This window comes from Argiope bruennichi, chromosome 5 (assembly GCF_947563725.1).
Source record: "Argiope bruennichi chromosome 5, qqArgBrue1.1, whole genome shotgun sequence".
In the NCBI taxonomy this organism is placed as follows: domain Eukaryota; kingdom Metazoa; phylum Arthropoda; class Arachnida; order Araneae; family Araneidae; genus Argiope; species Argiope bruennichi.
Window position 1 is genome coordinate 25,865,712 of NC_079155.1, and position 14,623 is coordinate 25,880,334.

Here is a 14,623-nt window from a genome sequence, read left to right on the forward strand (position 1 = left end):
AGGTACACAAATTATGCTGCTTTGCTTGATATTCATCCCCAAGTAGCTAAATATTTTAAATGAAAGTTATAGTTATTTATATCATACTACCGTCAACCAATTACGTGTATCCGTTTTCTTCAAAATATCTAGAATAAATGAAGAAAATTTGGAGGTGCGGGGGATTGAACCCCGGGACTTTCACATGCAAAGCGAACGCTCTATCACTGAGCTACACCCCCGACACCTCAGATGCTTCTCTATGAAGCTGATTATTGCGAACTCGCTTGATCTAAGATGAGCGGTTTCATTAACATTCCACCAGGCTCCGAAGAAAAAGAAGGTACACAAATTATGCTGCTTTGCTTGATATTCATCCCCAAGTAGCTAAATATTTTAAATGAAAGTTATAGTTATTTATATCATACTACCGTCAACCAATTACGTGTATCCGTTTTCTTCAAAATATCTAGAATAAATGAAGAAAATTTGGAGGTGCGGGGGATTGAACCCCGGGACTTTCACATGCAAAGCGAACGCTCTATCACTGAGCTACACCCCCGACACCTCAGATGCTTCTCTATGAAGCTGATTATTGCGAACTCGCTTGATCTAAGATGAGCGGTTTCATTAACATTCCACCAGGCTCCGAAGAAAAAGAAGGTACACAAATTATGCTGCTTTGCTTGATATTCATCCCCAAGTAGCTAAATATTTTAAATGAAAGTTATAGTTATTTATATCATACTACCGTCAACCAATTACGTGTATCCGTTTTCTTCAAAATATCTAGAATAAATGAAGAATATTTGGAGGTGCGGGGGATTGAACCCCGGGACTTTCACATGCAAAGCGAACGCTCTATCACTGAGCTACACCCCCGACACGTCAGATGCTTCTCTATGAAGCTGATTATTGCGAACTCGCTTGATCTAAGATGAGCGGTTTCATTAACATTCCACCAGGCTCCGAAGAAAAAGAAGGTACACAAATTATGCTGCTTTGCTTGATATTCATCCCCAAGTAGCTAAATATTTTAAATGAAAGTTATAGTTACTTATATCATACTACCGTCAACCAATTACGTGTATCCGTTTTCTTCAAAATATCTAGAATAAATGAAGAAAATTTGGAGGTGCGGGGGATTGAACCCCGGGACTTTCACATGCAAAGCGAACGCTCTATCACTGAGCTACACCCCCGACACCTCAGATGCTTCTCTATGAAGCTGATTATTGCGAACTCGCTTGATCTAAGATGAGCGGTTTCATTAACATTCCACCAGGCTCCGAAGAAAAAGAAGGTACACAAATTATGCTGCTTTGCTTGATATTCATCCCCAAGTAGCTAAATATTTTAAATGAAAGTTATAGTTATTTATATCATACTACCGTCAACCAATTACGTGTATCCGTTTTCTTCAAAATATCTAGAATAAATGAAGAAAATTTGGAGGTGCGGGGGATTGAACCCCGGGACTTTCACATGCAAAGCGAACGCTCTATCACTGAGCTACACCCCCGACACGTCAGATGCTTCTCTATGAAGCTGATTATTGCGAACTCGCTTGATCTAAGATGAGCGGTTTCATTAACATTCCACCAGGCTCCGAAGAAAAAGAAGGTACACAAATTATGCTGCTTTGCTTGATATTCATCCCCAAGTAGCTAAATATTTTAAATGAAAGTTATAGTTATTTATATCATACTACCGTCAACCAATTACGTGTATCCGTTTTCTTCAAAATATCTAGAATAAATGAAGAAAATTTGGAGGTGCGGGGGATTGAACCCCGGGACTTTCACATGCAAAGCGAACGCTCTATCACTGAGCTACACCCCCGACACCTCAGATGCTTCTCTATGAAGCTGATTATTGCGAACTCGCTTGATCTAAGATGAGCGGTTTCATTAACATTCCACCAGGCTCCGAAGAAAAAGAAGGTACACAAATTATGCTGCTTTGCTTGATATTCATCCCCAAGTAGCTAAATATTTTAAATGAAAGTTATAGTTATTTATATCATACTACCGTCAACCAATTACGTGTATCCGTTTTCTTCAAAATATCTAGAATAAATGAAGAAAATTTGGAGGTGCGGGGGATTGAACCCCGGGACTTTCACATGCAAAGCGAACGCTCTATCACTGAGCTACACCCCCGACACCTCAGATGCTTCTCTATGAAGCTGATTATTGCGAACTCGCTTGATCTAAGATGAGCGGTTTCATTAACATTCCACCAGGCTCCGAAGAAAAAGAAGGTACACAAATTATGCTGCTTTGCTTGATATTCATCCCCAAGTAGCTAAATATTTTAAATGAAAGTTATAGTTATTTATATCATACTACCGTCAACCAATTACGTGTATCCGTTTTCTTCAAAATATCTAGAATAAATGAAGAAAATTTGGAGGTGCGGGGGATTGAACCCCGGGACTTTCACATGCAAAGCGAACGCTCTATCACTGAGCTACACCCCCGACACCTCAGATGCTTCTCTATGAAGCTGATTATTGCGAACTCGCTTGATCTAAGATGAGCGGTTTCATTAACATTCCACCAGGCTCCGAAGAAAAAGAAGGTACACAAATTATGCTGCTTTGCTTGATATTCATCCCCAAGTAGCTAAATATTTTAAATGAAAGTTATAGTTATTTATATCATACTACCGTCAACCAATTACGTGTATCCGTTTTCTTCAAAATATCTAGAATAAATGAAGAATATTTGGAGGTGCGGGGGATTGAACCCCGGGACTTTCACATGCAAAGCGAACGCTCTATCACTGAGCTACACCCCCGACACGTCAGATGCTTCTCTATGAAGCTGATTATTGCGAACTCGCTTGATCTAAGATGAGCGGTTTCATTAACATTCCACCAGGCTCCGAAGAAAAAGAAGGTACACAAATTATGCTGCTTTGCTTGATATTCATCCCCAAGTAGCTAAATATTTTAAATGAAAGTTATAGTTACTTATATCATACTACCGTCAACCAATTACGTGTATCCGTTTTCTTCAAAATATCTAGAATAAATGAAGAAAATTTGGAGGTGCGGGGGATTGAACCCCGGGACTTTCACATGCAAAGCGAACGCTCTATCACTGAGCTACACCCCCGACACCTCAGATGCTTCTCTATGAAGCTGATTATTGCGAACTCGCTTGATCTAAGATGAGCGGTTTCATTAACATTCCACCAGGCTCCGAAGAAAAAGAAGGTACACAAATTATGCTGCTTTGCTTGATATTCATCCCCAAGTAGCTAAATATTTTAAATGAAAGTTATAGTTATTTATATCATACTACCGTCAACCAATTACGTGTATCCGTTTTCTTCAAAATATCTAGAATAAATGAAGAAAATTTGGAGGTGCGGGGGATTGAACCCCGGGACTTTCACATGCAAAGCGAACGCTCTATCACTGAGCTACACCCCCGACACGTCAGATGCTTCTCTATGAAGCTGATTATTGCGAACTCGCTTGATCTAAGATGAGCGGTTTCATTAACATTCCACCAGGCTCCGAAGAAAAAGAAGGTACACAAATTATGCTGCTTTGCTTGATATTCATCCCCAAGTAGCTAAATATTTTAAATGAAAGTTATAGTTATTTATATCATACTACCGTCAACCAATTACGTGTATCCGTTTTCTTCAAAATATCTAGAATAAATGAAGAAAATTTGGAGGTGCGGGGGATTGAACCCCGGGACTTTCACATGCAAAGCGAACGCTCTATCACTGAGCTACACCCCCGACACCTCAGATGCTTCTCTATGAAGCTGATTATTGCGAACTCGCTTGATCTAAGATGAGCGGTTTCATTAACATTCCACCAGGCTCCGAAGAAAAAGAAGGTACACAAATTATGCTGCTTTGCTTGATATTCATCCCCAAGTAGCTAAATATTTTAAATGAAAGTTATAGTTATTTATATCATACTACCGTCAACCAATTACGTGTATCCGTTTTCTTCAAAATATCTAGAATAAATGAAGAAAATTTGGAGGTGCGGGGGATTGAACCCCGGGACTTTCACATGCAAAGCGAACGCTCTATCACTGAGCTACACCCCCGACACCTCAGATGCTTCTCTATGAAGCTGATTATTGCGAACTCGCTTGATCTAAGATGAGCGGTTTCATTAACATTCCACCAGGCTCCGAAGAAAAAGAAGGTACACAAATTATGCTGCTTTGCTTGATATTCATCCCCAAGTAGCTAAATATTTTAAATGAAAGTTATAGTTATTTATATCATACTACCGTCAACCAATTACGTGTATCCGTTTTCTTCAAAATATCTAGAATAAATGAAGAAAATTTGGAGGTGCGGGGGATTGAACCCCGGGACTTTCACATGCAAAGCGAACGCTCTATCACTGAGCTACACCCCCGACACCTCAGATGCTTCTCTATGAAGCTGATTATTGCGAACTCGCTTGATCTAAGATGAGCGGTTTCATTAACATTCCACCAGGCTCCGAAGAAAAAGAAGGTACACAAATTATGCTGCTTTGCTTGATATTCATCCCCAAGTAGCTAAATATTTTAAATGAAAGTTATAGTTATTTATATCATACTACCGTCAACCAATTACGTGTATCCGTTTTCTTCAAAATATCTAGAATAAATGAAGAAAATTTGGAGGTGCGGGGGATTGAACCCCGGGACTTTCACATGCAAAGCGAACGCTCTATCACTGAGCTACACCCCCGACACCTCAGATGCTTCTCTATGAAGCTGATTATTGCGAACTCGCTTGATCTAAGATGAGCGGTTTCATTAACATTCCACCAGGCTCCGAAGAAAAAGAAGGTACACAAATTATGCTGCTTTGCTTGATATTCATCCCCAAGTAGCTAAATATTTTAAATGAAAGTTATAGTTACTTATATCATACTACCGTCAACCAATTACGTGTATCCGTTTTCTTCAAAATATCTAGAATAAATGAAGAAAATTTGGAGGTGCGGGGGATTGAACCCCGGGACTTTCACATGCAAAGCGAACGCTCTATCACTGAGCTACACCCCCGACACGTCAGATGCTTCTCTATGAAGCTGATTATTGCGAACTCGCTTGATCTAAGATGAGCGGTTTCATTAACATTCCACCAGGCTCCGAAGAAAAAGAAGGTACACAAATTATGCTGCTTTGCTTGATATTCATCCCCAAGTAGCTAAATATTTTAAATGAAAGTTATAGTTATTTATATCATACTACCGTCAACCAATTACGTGTATCCGTTTTCTTCAAAATATCTAGAATAAATGAAGAAAATTTGGAGGTGCGGGGGATTGAACCCCGGGACTTTCACATGCAAAGCGAACGCTCTATCACTGAGCTACACCCCCGACACCTCAGATGCTTCTCTATGAAGCTGATTATTGCGAACTCGCTTGATCTAAGATGAGCGGTTTCATTAACATTCCACCAGGCTCCGAAGAAAAAGAAGGTACACAAATTATGCTGCTTTGCTTGATATTCATCCCCAAGTAGCTAAATATTTTAAATGAAAGTTATAGTTATTTATATCATACTACCGTCAACCAATTACGTGTATCCGTTTTCTTCAAAATATCTAGAATAAATGAAGAAAATTTGGAGGTGCGGGGGATTGAACCCCGGGACTTTCACATGCAAAGCGAACGCTCTATCACTGAGCTACACCCCCGACACCTCAGATGCTTCTCTATGAAGCTGATTATTGCGAACTCGCTTGATCTAAGATGAGCGGTTTCATTAACATTCCACCAGGCTCCGAAGAAAAAGAAGGTACACAAATTATGCTGCTTTGCTTGATATTCATCCCCAAGTAGCTAAATATTTTAAATGAAAGTTATAGTTATTTATATCATACTACCGTCAACCAATTACGTGTATCCGTTTTCTTCAAAATATCTAGAATAAATGAAGAAAATTTGGAGGTGCGGGGGATTGAACCGCGGGACTTTCACATGCAAAGCGAACGCTCTATCACTGAGCTACACCCCCGACACCTCAGATGCTTCTCTATGAAGCTGATTATTGCGAACTCGCTTGATCTAAGATGAGCGGTTTCATTAACATTCCACCAGGCTCCGAAGAAAAAGAAGGTACACAAATTATGCTGCTTTGCTTGATATTCATCCCCAAGTAGCTAAATATTTTAAATGAAAGTTATAGTTATTTATATCATACTACCGTCAACCAATTACGTGTATCCGTTTTCTTCAAAATATCTAGAATAAATGAAGAAAATTTGGAGGTGCGGGGGATTGAACCCCGGGACTTTCACATGCAAAGCGAACGCTCTATCACTGAGCTACACCCCCGACACCTCAGATGCTTCTCTATGAAGCTGATTATTGCGAACTCGCTTGATCTAAGATGAGCGGTTTCATTAACATTCCACCAGGCTCCGAAGAAAAAGAAGGTACACAAATTATGCTGCTTTGCTTGATATTCATCCCCAAGTAGCTAAATATTTTAAATGAAAGTTATAGTTATTTATATCATACTACCGTCAACCAATTACGTGTATCCGTTTTCTTCAAAATATCTAGAATAAATGAAGAAAATTTGGAGGTGCGGGGGATTGAACCCCGGGACTTTCACATGCAAAGCGAACGCTCTATCACTGAGCTACACCCCCGACACCTCAGATGCTTCTCTATGAAGCTGATTATTGCGAACTCGCTTGATCTAAGATGAGCGGTTTCATTAACATTCCACCAGGCTCCGAAGAAAAAGAAGGTACACAAATTATGCTGCTTTGCTTGATATTCATCCCCAAGTAGCTAAATATTTTAAATGAAAGTTATAGTTATTTATATCATACTACCGTCAACCAATTACGTGTATCCGTTTTCTTCAAAATATCTAGAATAAATGAAGAAAATTTGGAGGTGCGGGGGATTGAACCCCGGGACTTTCACATGCAAAGCGAACGCTCTATCACTGAGCTACACCCCCGACACCTCAGATGCTTCTCTATGAAGCTGATTATTGCGAACTCGCTTGATCTAAGATGAGCGGTTTCATTAACATTCCACCAGGCTCCGAAGAAAAAGAAGGTACACAAATTATGCTGCTTTGCTTGATATTCATCCCCAAGTAGCTAAATATTTTAAATGAAAGTTATAGTTATTTATATCATACTACCGTCAACCAATTACGTGTATCCGTTTTCTTCAAAATATCTAGAATAAATGAAGAAAATTTGGAGGTGCGGGGGATTGAACCCCGGGACTTTCACATGCAAAGCGAACGCTCTATCACTGAGCTACACCCCCGACACCTCAGATGCTTCTCTATGAAGCTGATTATTGCGAACTCGCTTGATCTAAGATGAGCGGTTTCATTAACATTCCACCAGGCTCCGAAGAAAAAGAAGGTACACAAATTATGCTGCTTTGCTTGATATTCATCCCCAAGTAGCTAAATATTTTAAATGAAAGTTATAGTTATTTATATCATACTACCGTCAACCAATTACGTGTATCCGTTTTCTTCAAAATATCTAGAATAAATGAAGAAAATTTGGAGGTGCGGGGGATTGAACCCCGGGACTTTCACATGCAAAGCGAACGCTCTATCACTGAGCTACACCCCCGACACCTCAGATGCTTCTCTATGAAGCTGATTATTGCGAACTCGCTTGATCTAAGATGAGCGGTTTCATTAACATTCCACCAGGCTCCGAAGAAAAAGAAGGTACACAAATTATGCTGCTTTGCTTGATATTCATCCCCAAGTAGCTAAATATTTTAAATGAAAGTTATAGTTATTTATATCATACTACCGTCAACCAATTACGTGTATCCGTTTTCTTCAAAATATCTAGAATAAATGAAGAAAATTTGGAGGTGCGGGGGATTGAACCCCGGGACTTTCACATGCAAAGCGAACAGTCTATCACTGAGCTACACCCCCGACACCTCAGATGCTTCTCTATGAAGCTGATTATTGCGAACTCGCTTGATCTAAGATGAGCGGTTTCATTAACATTCCACCAGGCTCCGAAGAAAAAGAAGGTACACAAATTATGCTGCTTTGCTTGATATTCATCCCCAAGTAGCTAAATATTTTAAATGAAAGTTATAGTTATTTATATCATACTACCGTCAACCAATTACGTGTATCCGTTTTCTTCAAAATATCTAGAATAAATGAAGAAAATTTGGAGGTGCGGGGGATTGAACCGCGGGACTTTCACATGCAAAGCGAACGCTCTATCACTGAGCTACACCCCCGACACCTCAGATGCTTCTCTATGAAGCTGATTATTGCGAACTCGCTTGATCTAAGATGAGCGGTTTCATTAACATTCCACCAGGCTCCGAAGAAAAAGAAGGTACACAAATTATGCTGCTTTGCTTGATATTCATCCCCAAGTAGCTAAATATTTTAAATGAAAGTTATAGTTATTTATATCATACTACCGTCAACCAATTACGTGTATCCGTTTTCTTCAAAATATCTAGAATAAATGAAGAAAATTTGGAGGTGCGGGGGATTGAACCCCGGGACTTTCACATGCAAAGCGAACGCTCTATCACTGAGCTACACCCCCGACACCTCAGATGCTTCTCTATGAAGCTGATTATTGCGAACTCGCTTGATCTAAGATGAGCGGTTTCATTAACATTCCACCAGGCTCCGAAGAAAAAGAAGGTACACAAATTATGCTGCTTTGCTTGATATTCATCCCCAAGTAGCTAAATATTTTAAATGAAAGTTATAGTTATTTATATCATACTACCGTCAACCAATTACGTGTATCCGTTTTCTTCAAAATATCTAGAATAAATGAAGAAAATTTGGAGGTGCGGGGGATTGAACCCCGGGACTTTCACATGCAAAGCGAACGCTCTATCACTGAGCTACACCCCCGACACCTCAGATGCTTCTCTATGAAGCTGATTATTGCGAACTCGCTTGATCTAAGATGAGCGGTTTCATTAACATTCCACCAGGCTCCGAAGAAAAAGAAGGTACACAAATTATGCTGCTTTGCTTGATATTCATCCCCAAGTAGCTAAATATTTTAAATGAAAGTTATAGTTATTTATATCATACTACCGTCAACCAATTACGTGTATCCGTTTTCTTCAAAATATCTAGAATAAATGAAGAAAATTTGGAGGTGCGGGGGATTGAACCCCGGGACTTTCACATGCAAAGCGAACGCTCTATCACTGAGCTACACCCCCGACACCTCAGATGCTTCTCTATGAAGCTGATTATTGCGAACTCGCTTGATCTAAGATGAGCGGTTTCATTAACATTCCACCAGGCTCCGAAGAAAAAGAAGGTACACAAATTATGCTGCTTTGCTTGATATTCATCCCCAAGTAGCTAAATATTTTAAATGAAAGTTATAGTTATTTATATCATACTACCGTCAACCAATTACGTGTATCCGTTTTCTTCAAAATATCTAGAATAAATGAAGAAAATTTGGAGGTGCGGGGGATTGAACCCCGGGACTTTCACATGCAAAGCGAACGCTCTATCACTGAGCTACACCCCCGACACCTCAGATGCTTCTCTATGAAGCTGATTATTGCGAACTCGCTTGATCTAAGATGAGCGGTTTCATTAACATTCCACCAGGCTCCGAAGAAAAAGAAGGTACACAAATTATGCTGCTTTGCTTGATATTCATCCCCAAGTAGCTAAATATTTTAAATGAAAGTTATAGTTATTTATATCATACTACCGTCAACCAATTACGTGTATCCGTTTTCTTCAAAATATCTAGAATAAATGAAGAAAATTTGGAGGTGCGGGGGATTGAACCCCGGGACTTTCACATGCAAAGCGAACGCTCTATCACTGAGCTACACCCCCGACACCTCAGATGCTTCTCTATGAAGCTGATTATTGCGAACTCGCTTGATCTAAGATGAGCGGTTTCATTAACATTCCACCAGGCTCCGAAGAAAAAGAAGGTACACAAATTATGCTGCTTTGCTTGATATTCATCCCCAAGTAGCTAAATATTTTAAATGAAAGTTATAGTTATTTATATCATACTACCGTCAACCAATTACGTGTATCCGTTTTCTTCAAAATATCTAGAATAAATGAAGAAAATTTGGAGGTGCGGGGGATTGAACCCCGGGACTTTCACATGCAAAGCGAACGCTCTATCACTGAGCTACACCCCCGACACCTCAGATGCTTCTCTATGAAGCTGATTATTGCGAACTCGCTTGATCTAAGATGAGCGGTTTCATTAACATTCCACCAGGCTCCGAAGAAAAAGAAGGTACACAAATTATGCTGCTTTGCTTGATATTCATCCCCAAGTAGCTAAATATTTTAAATGAAAGTTATAGTTATTTATATCATACTACCGTCAACCAATTACGTGTATCCGTTTTCTTCAAAATATCTAGAATAAATGAAGAAAATTTGGAGGTGCGGGGGATTGAACCGCGGGACTTTCACATGCAAAGCGAACGCTCTATCACTGAGCTACACCCCCGACACCTCAGATGCTTCTCTATGAAGCTGATTATTGCGAACTCGCTTGATCTAAGATGAGCGGTTTCATTAACATTCCACCAGGCTCCGAAGAAAAAGAAGGTACACAAATTATGCTGCTTTGCTTGATATTCATCCCCAAGTAGCTAAATATTTTAAATGAAAGTTATAGTTATTTATATCATACTACCGTCAACCAATTACGTGTATCCGTTTTCTTCAAAATATCTAGAATAAATGAAGAAAATTTGGAGGTGCGGGGGATTGAACCGCGGGACTTTCACATGCAAAGCGAACGCTCTATCACTGAGCTACACCCCCGACACCTCAGATGCTTCTCTATGAAGCTGATTATTGCGAACTCGCTTGATCTAAGATGAGCGGTTTCATTAACATTCCACCAGGCTCCGAAGAAAAAGAAGGTACACAAATTATGCTGCTTTGCTTGATATTCATCCCCAAGTAGCTAAATATTTTAAATGAAAGTTATAGTTATTTATATCATACTACCGTCAACCAATTACGTGTATCCGTTTTCTTCAAAATATCTAGAATAAATGAAGAAAATTTGGAGGTGCGGGGGATTGAACCCCGGGACTTTCACATGCAAAGCGAACGCTCTATCACTGAGCTACACCCCCGACACCTCAGATGCTTCTCTATGAAGCTGATTATTGCGAACTCGCTTGATCTAAGATGAGCGGTTTCATTAACATTCCACCAGGCTCCGAAGAAAAAGAAGGTACACAAATTATGCTGCTTTGCTTGATATTCATCCCCAAGTAGCTAAATATTTTAAATGAAAGTTATAGTTATTTATATCATACTACCGTCAACCAATTACGTGTATCCGTTTTCTTCAAAATATCTAGAATAAATGAAGAAAATTTGGAGGTGCGGGGGATTGAACCCCGGGACTTTCACATGCAAAGCGAACGCTCTATCACTGAGCTACACCCCCGACACCTCAGATGCTTCTCTATGAAGCTGATTATTGCGAACTCGCTTGATCTAAGATGAGCGGTTTCATTAACATTCCACCAGGCTCCGAAGAAAAAGAAGGTACACAAATTATGCTGCTTTGCTTGATATTCATCCCCAAGTAGCTAAATATTTTAAATGAAAGTTATAGTTATTTATATCATACTACCGTCAACCAATTACGTGTATCCGTTTTCTTCAAAATATCTAGAATAAATGAAGAAAATTTGGAGGTGCGGGGGATTGAACCCCGGGACTTTCACATGCAAAGCGAACGCTCTATCACTGAGCTACACCCCCGACACGTCAGATGCTTCTCTATGAAGCTGATTAATGCGAACTCGCTTGATCTAAGATGAGCGGTTTCATTAACATTCCACCAGGCTCCGAAGAAAAAGAAGGTACACAAATTATGCTGCTTTGCTTGATATTCATCCCCAAGTAGCTAAATATTTTAAATGAAAGTTATAGTTATTTATATCATACTACCGTCAACCAATTACGTGTATCCGTTTTCTTCAAAATATCTAGAATAAATGAAGAAAATTTGGAGGTGCGGGGGATTGAACCCCGGGACTTTCACATGCAAAGCGAACGCTCTATCACTGAGCTACACCCCCGACACCTCAGATGCTTCTCTATGAAGCTGATTATTGCGAACTCGCTTGATCTAAGATGAGCGGTTTCATTAACATTCCACCAGGCTCCGAAGAAAAAGAAGGTACACAAATTATGCTGCTTTGCTTGATATTCATCCCCTAGTAGCTAAATATTTTAAATGAAAGTTATAGTTATTTATATCATACTACCGTCAACCAATTACGTGTATCCGTTTTCTTCAAAATATCTAGAATAAATGAAGAAAATTTGGAGGTGCGGGGGATTGAACCCCGGGACTTTCACATGCAAAGCGAACGCTCTATCACTGAGCTACACCCCCGACACCTCAGATGCTTCTCTATGAAGCTGATTATTGCGAACTCGCTTGATCTAAGATGAGCGGTTTCATTATCATTCCACCAGGCTCCGAAGAAAAAGAAGGTACACAAATTATGCTGCTTTGCTTGATATTCATCCCCAAGTAGCTAAATATTTTAAATGAAAGTTATAGTTATTTATATCATACTACCGTCAACCAATTACGTGTATCCGTTTTCTTCAAAATATCTAGAATAAATGAAGAAAATTTGGAGGTGCGGGGGATTGAACCCCGGGACTTTCACATGCAAAGCGAACGCTCTATCACTGAGCTACACCCCCGACACCTCAGATGCTTCTCTATGAAGCTGATTATTGCGAACTCGCTTGATCTAAGATGAGCGGTTTCATTAACATTCCACCAGGCTCCGAAGAAAAAGAAGGTACACAAATTATGCTGCTTTGCTTGATATTCATCCCCAAGTAGCTAAATATTTTAAATGAAAGTTATAGTTATTTATATCATACTACCGTCAACCAATTACGTGTATCCGTTTTCTTCAAAATATCTAGAATAAATGAAGAAAATTTGGAGGTGCGGGGGATTGAACCCCGGGACTTTCACATGCAAAGCGAACGCTCTATCACTGAGCTACACCCCCGACACCTCAGATGCTTCTCTATGAAGCTGATTATTGCGAACTCGCTTGATCTAAGATGAGCGGTTTCATTAACATTCCACCAGGCTCCGAAGAAAAAGAAGGTACACAAATTATGCTGCTTTGCTTGATATTCATCCCCAAGTAGCTAAATATTTTAAATGAAAGTTATAGTTATTTATATCATACTACCGTCAACCAATTACGTGTATCCGTTTTCTTCAAAATATCTAGAATAAATGAAGAAAATTTGGAGGTGCGGGGGATTGAACCCCGGGACTTTCACATGCAAAGCGAACGCTCTATCACTGAGCTACACCCCCGACACGTCAGATGCTTCTCTATGAAGCTGATTATTGCGAACTCGCTTGATCTAAGATGAGCGGTTTCATTAACATTCCACCAGGCTCCGAAGAAAAAGAAGGTACACAAATTATGCTGCTTTGCTTGATATTCATCCCCAAGTAGCTAAATATTTTAAATGAAAGTTAGAGTTATTTATATCATACTACCGTCAACCAATTACGTGTATCCGTTTTCTTCAAAATATCTAGAATAAATGAAGAAAATTTGGAGGTGCGGGGGATTGAACCCCGGGACTTTCACATGCAAAGCGAACGCTCTATCACTGAGCTACACCCCCGACACGTCAGATGCTTCTCTATGAAGCTGATTATTGCGAACTCGCTTGATCTAAGATGAGCGGTTTCATTAACATTCCACCAGGCTCCGAAGAAAAAGAAGGTACACAAATTATGCTGCTTTGCTTGATATTCATCCCCAAGTAGCTAAATATTTTAAATGAAAGTTATAGTTATTTATATCATACTACCGTCAACCAATTACGTGTATCCGTTTTCTTCAAAATATCTAGAATAAATGAAGAAAATTTGGAGGTGCGGGGGATTGAACCCCGGGACTTTCACATGCAAAGCGAACGCTCTATCACTGAGCTACACCCCCGACACCTCAGATGCTTCTCTATGAAGCTGATTATTGCGAACTCGCTTGATCTAAGATGAGCGGTTTCATTAACATTCCACCAGGCTCCGAAGAAAAAGAAGGTACACAAATTATGCTGCTTTGCTTGATATTCATCCCCAAGTAGCTAAATATTTTAAATGAAAGTTATAGTTATTTATATCATACTACCGTCAACCAATTACGTGTATCCGTTTTCTTCAAAATATCTAGAATAAATGAAGAAAATTTGGAGGTGCGGGGGATTGAACCCCGGGACTTTCACATGCAAAGCGAACGCTCTATCACTGAGCTACACCCCCGACACCTCAGATGCTTCTCTATGAAGCTGATTATTGCGAACTCGCTTGATCTAAGATGAGCGGTTTCATTAACATTCCACCAGGCTCCGAAGAAAAAGAAGGTACACAAATTATGCTGCTTTGCTTGATATTCATCCCCAAGTAGCTAAATATTTTAAATGAAAGTTATAGTTATTTATATCATACTACCGTCAACCAATTACGTGTATCCGTTTTCTTCAAAATATCTAGAATAAATGAAGAAAATTTGGAGGTGCGGGGGATTGAACCCCGGGACTTTCACATGCAAAGCGAACGCTCTATCACTGAGCTACACCCCCGA

At 39.7% G+C, this 14,623-nt stretch overlaps 46 non-coding genes across 46 annotated transcripts; all 46 read right to left on the minus strand.

Annotated features, from left to right (window-relative positions):
* Window positions 1–149: 149 nt before the first annotated feature.
* Window positions 150–221, minus strand: Trnaa-ugc (transfer RNA alanine (anticodon UGC)). The gene has a single exon. It is a non-coding gene; the product is annotated as a tRNA-Ala (tRNA).
* Window positions 222–469: 248 nt separating this feature from the next.
* Window positions 470–541, minus strand: Trnaa-ugc (transfer RNA alanine (anticodon UGC)). The gene has a single exon. It is a non-coding gene; the product is annotated as a tRNA-Ala (tRNA).
* A 248-nt stretch (window positions 542–789) lies between these two features.
* Window positions 790–861, minus strand: Trnaa-ugc (transfer RNA alanine (anticodon UGC)). The gene has a single exon. It is a non-coding gene; the product is annotated as a tRNA-Ala (tRNA).
* Window positions 862–1,109: 248 nt separating this feature from the next.
* Trnaa-ugc (transfer RNA alanine (anticodon UGC)) lies at window positions 1,110–1,181 on the minus strand. The gene has a single exon. It is a non-coding gene; the product is annotated as a tRNA-Ala (tRNA).
* A 248-nt stretch (window positions 1,182–1,429) lies between these two features.
* Trnaa-ugc (transfer RNA alanine (anticodon UGC)) lies at window positions 1,430–1,501 on the minus strand. The gene has a single exon. It is a non-coding gene; the product is annotated as a tRNA-Ala (tRNA).
* A 248-nt stretch (window positions 1,502–1,749) lies between these two features.
* Window positions 1,750–1,821, minus strand: Trnaa-ugc (transfer RNA alanine (anticodon UGC)). Its single transcript has one exon. It is a non-coding gene; the product is annotated as a tRNA-Ala (tRNA).
* Window positions 1,822–2,069: 248 nt separating this feature from the next.
* On the minus strand, window positions 2,070–2,141 carry Trnaa-ugc (transfer RNA alanine (anticodon UGC)). The gene has a single exon. It is a non-coding gene; the product is annotated as a tRNA-Ala (tRNA).
* A 248-nt stretch (window positions 2,142–2,389) lies between these two features.
* Trnaa-ugc (transfer RNA alanine (anticodon UGC)) lies at window positions 2,390–2,461 on the minus strand. The gene has a single exon. It is a non-coding gene; the product is annotated as a tRNA-Ala (tRNA).
* A 248-nt stretch (window positions 2,462–2,709) lies between these two features.
* On the minus strand, window positions 2,710–2,781 carry Trnaa-ugc (transfer RNA alanine (anticodon UGC)). The gene has a single exon. It is a non-coding gene; the product is annotated as a tRNA-Ala (tRNA).
* Window positions 2,782–3,029: 248 nt separating this feature from the next.
* Trnaa-ugc (transfer RNA alanine (anticodon UGC)) lies at window positions 3,030–3,101 on the minus strand. Its single transcript has one exon. It is a non-coding gene; the product is annotated as a tRNA-Ala (tRNA).
* A 248-nt stretch (window positions 3,102–3,349) lies between these two features.
* Trnaa-ugc (transfer RNA alanine (anticodon UGC)) lies at window positions 3,350–3,421 on the minus strand. The gene has a single exon. It is a non-coding gene; the product is annotated as a tRNA-Ala (tRNA).
* Window positions 3,422–3,669: 248 nt separating this feature from the next.
* Window positions 3,670–3,741, minus strand: Trnaa-ugc (transfer RNA alanine (anticodon UGC)). Its single transcript has one exon. It is a non-coding gene; the product is annotated as a tRNA-Ala (tRNA).
* A 248-nt stretch (window positions 3,742–3,989) lies between these two features.
* Trnaa-ugc (transfer RNA alanine (anticodon UGC)) lies at window positions 3,990–4,061 on the minus strand. Its single transcript has one exon. It is a non-coding gene; the product is annotated as a tRNA-Ala (tRNA).
* Window positions 4,062–4,309: 248 nt separating this feature from the next.
* On the minus strand, window positions 4,310–4,381 carry Trnaa-ugc (transfer RNA alanine (anticodon UGC)). The gene has a single exon. It is a non-coding gene; the product is annotated as a tRNA-Ala (tRNA).
* Window positions 4,382–4,629: 248 nt separating this feature from the next.
* Window positions 4,630–4,701, minus strand: Trnaa-ugc (transfer RNA alanine (anticodon UGC)). The gene has a single exon. It is a non-coding gene; the product is annotated as a tRNA-Ala (tRNA).
* Window positions 4,702–4,949: 248 nt separating this feature from the next.
* On the minus strand, window positions 4,950–5,021 carry Trnaa-ugc (transfer RNA alanine (anticodon UGC)). The gene has a single exon. It is a non-coding gene; the product is annotated as a tRNA-Ala (tRNA).
* Window positions 5,022–5,269: 248 nt separating this feature from the next.
* Trnaa-ugc (transfer RNA alanine (anticodon UGC)) lies at window positions 5,270–5,341 on the minus strand. The gene has a single exon. It is a non-coding gene; the product is annotated as a tRNA-Ala (tRNA).
* A 248-nt stretch (window positions 5,342–5,589) lies between these two features.
* Window positions 5,590–5,661, minus strand: Trnaa-ugc (transfer RNA alanine (anticodon UGC)). Its single transcript has one exon. It is a non-coding gene; the product is annotated as a tRNA-Ala (tRNA).
* Window positions 5,662–5,909: 248 nt separating this feature from the next.
* Window positions 5,910–5,981, minus strand: Trnaa-ugc (transfer RNA alanine (anticodon UGC)). The gene has a single exon. It is a non-coding gene; the product is annotated as a tRNA-Ala (tRNA).
* Window positions 5,982–6,229: 248 nt separating this feature from the next.
* Trnaa-ugc (transfer RNA alanine (anticodon UGC)) lies at window positions 6,230–6,301 on the minus strand. Its single transcript has one exon. It is a non-coding gene; the product is annotated as a tRNA-Ala (tRNA).
* A 248-nt stretch (window positions 6,302–6,549) lies between these two features.
* On the minus strand, window positions 6,550–6,621 carry Trnaa-ugc (transfer RNA alanine (anticodon UGC)). The gene has a single exon. It is a non-coding gene; the product is annotated as a tRNA-Ala (tRNA).
* Window positions 6,622–6,869: 248 nt separating this feature from the next.
* On the minus strand, window positions 6,870–6,941 carry Trnaa-ugc (transfer RNA alanine (anticodon UGC)). Its single transcript has one exon. It is a non-coding gene; the product is annotated as a tRNA-Ala (tRNA).
* A 248-nt stretch (window positions 6,942–7,189) lies between these two features.
* On the minus strand, window positions 7,190–7,261 carry Trnaa-ugc (transfer RNA alanine (anticodon UGC)). The gene has a single exon. It is a non-coding gene; the product is annotated as a tRNA-Ala (tRNA).
* Window positions 7,262–7,509: 248 nt separating this feature from the next.
* Trnaa-ugc (transfer RNA alanine (anticodon UGC)) lies at window positions 7,510–7,581 on the minus strand. Its single transcript has one exon. It is a non-coding gene; the product is annotated as a tRNA-Ala (tRNA).
* Window positions 7,582–7,829: 248 nt separating this feature from the next.
* Window positions 7,830–7,901, minus strand: Trnaa-ugc (transfer RNA alanine (anticodon UGC)). Its single transcript has one exon. It is a non-coding gene; the product is annotated as a tRNA-Ala (tRNA).
* A 248-nt stretch (window positions 7,902–8,149) lies between these two features.
* On the minus strand, window positions 8,150–8,221 carry Trnaa-ugc (transfer RNA alanine (anticodon UGC)). The gene has a single exon. It is a non-coding gene; the product is annotated as a tRNA-Ala (tRNA).
* Window positions 8,222–8,469: 248 nt separating this feature from the next.
* Window positions 8,470–8,541, minus strand: Trnaa-ugc (transfer RNA alanine (anticodon UGC)). The gene has a single exon. It is a non-coding gene; the product is annotated as a tRNA-Ala (tRNA).
* Window positions 8,542–8,789: 248 nt separating this feature from the next.
* Trnaa-ugc (transfer RNA alanine (anticodon UGC)) lies at window positions 8,790–8,861 on the minus strand. Its single transcript has one exon. It is a non-coding gene; the product is annotated as a tRNA-Ala (tRNA).
* A 248-nt stretch (window positions 8,862–9,109) lies between these two features.
* On the minus strand, window positions 9,110–9,181 carry Trnaa-ugc (transfer RNA alanine (anticodon UGC)). The gene has a single exon. It is a non-coding gene; the product is annotated as a tRNA-Ala (tRNA).
* A 248-nt stretch (window positions 9,182–9,429) lies between these two features.
* On the minus strand, window positions 9,430–9,501 carry Trnaa-ugc (transfer RNA alanine (anticodon UGC)). The gene has a single exon. It is a non-coding gene; the product is annotated as a tRNA-Ala (tRNA).
* Window positions 9,502–9,749: 248 nt separating this feature from the next.
* Trnaa-ugc (transfer RNA alanine (anticodon UGC)) lies at window positions 9,750–9,821 on the minus strand. The gene has a single exon. It is a non-coding gene; the product is annotated as a tRNA-Ala (tRNA).
* A 248-nt stretch (window positions 9,822–10,069) lies between these two features.
* Window positions 10,070–10,141, minus strand: Trnaa-ugc (transfer RNA alanine (anticodon UGC)). Its single transcript has one exon. It is a non-coding gene; the product is annotated as a tRNA-Ala (tRNA).
* Window positions 10,142–10,389: 248 nt separating this feature from the next.
* Window positions 10,390–10,461, minus strand: Trnaa-ugc (transfer RNA alanine (anticodon UGC)). Its single transcript has one exon. It is a non-coding gene; the product is annotated as a tRNA-Ala (tRNA).
* Window positions 10,462–10,709: 248 nt separating this feature from the next.
* Trnaa-ugc (transfer RNA alanine (anticodon UGC)) lies at window positions 10,710–10,781 on the minus strand. Its single transcript has one exon. It is a non-coding gene; the product is annotated as a tRNA-Ala (tRNA).
* Window positions 10,782–11,029: 248 nt separating this feature from the next.
* On the minus strand, window positions 11,030–11,101 carry Trnaa-ugc (transfer RNA alanine (anticodon UGC)). The gene has a single exon. It is a non-coding gene; the product is annotated as a tRNA-Ala (tRNA).
* A 248-nt stretch (window positions 11,102–11,349) lies between these two features.
* On the minus strand, window positions 11,350–11,421 carry Trnaa-ugc (transfer RNA alanine (anticodon UGC)). The gene has a single exon. It is a non-coding gene; the product is annotated as a tRNA-Ala (tRNA).
* A 248-nt stretch (window positions 11,422–11,669) lies between these two features.
* Trnaa-ugc (transfer RNA alanine (anticodon UGC)) lies at window positions 11,670–11,741 on the minus strand. Its single transcript has one exon. It is a non-coding gene; the product is annotated as a tRNA-Ala (tRNA).
* A 248-nt stretch (window positions 11,742–11,989) lies between these two features.
* On the minus strand, window positions 11,990–12,061 carry Trnaa-ugc (transfer RNA alanine (anticodon UGC)). Its single transcript has one exon. It is a non-coding gene; the product is annotated as a tRNA-Ala (tRNA).
* Window positions 12,062–12,309: 248 nt separating this feature from the next.
* On the minus strand, window positions 12,310–12,381 carry Trnaa-ugc (transfer RNA alanine (anticodon UGC)). Its single transcript has one exon. It is a non-coding gene; the product is annotated as a tRNA-Ala (tRNA).
* Window positions 12,382–12,629: 248 nt separating this feature from the next.
* Trnaa-ugc (transfer RNA alanine (anticodon UGC)) lies at window positions 12,630–12,701 on the minus strand. The gene has a single exon. It is a non-coding gene; the product is annotated as a tRNA-Ala (tRNA).
* A 248-nt stretch (window positions 12,702–12,949) lies between these two features.
* On the minus strand, window positions 12,950–13,021 carry Trnaa-ugc (transfer RNA alanine (anticodon UGC)). Its single transcript has one exon. It is a non-coding gene; the product is annotated as a tRNA-Ala (tRNA).
* A 248-nt stretch (window positions 13,022–13,269) lies between these two features.
* On the minus strand, window positions 13,270–13,341 carry Trnaa-ugc (transfer RNA alanine (anticodon UGC)). The gene has a single exon. It is a non-coding gene; the product is annotated as a tRNA-Ala (tRNA).
* A 248-nt stretch (window positions 13,342–13,589) lies between these two features.
* Window positions 13,590–13,661, minus strand: Trnaa-ugc (transfer RNA alanine (anticodon UGC)). Its single transcript has one exon. It is a non-coding gene; the product is annotated as a tRNA-Ala (tRNA).
* A 248-nt stretch (window positions 13,662–13,909) lies between these two features.
* On the minus strand, window positions 13,910–13,981 carry Trnaa-ugc (transfer RNA alanine (anticodon UGC)). Its single transcript has one exon. It is a non-coding gene; the product is annotated as a tRNA-Ala (tRNA).
* A 248-nt stretch (window positions 13,982–14,229) lies between these two features.
* Trnaa-ugc (transfer RNA alanine (anticodon UGC)) lies at window positions 14,230–14,301 on the minus strand. The gene has a single exon. It is a non-coding gene; the product is annotated as a tRNA-Ala (tRNA).
* A 248-nt stretch (window positions 14,302–14,549) lies between these two features.
* Trnaa-ugc (transfer RNA alanine (anticodon UGC)) lies at window positions 14,550–14,621 on the minus strand. The gene has a single exon. It is a non-coding gene; the product is annotated as a tRNA-Ala (tRNA).
* Window positions 14,622–14,623: the final 2 nt, after the last annotated feature.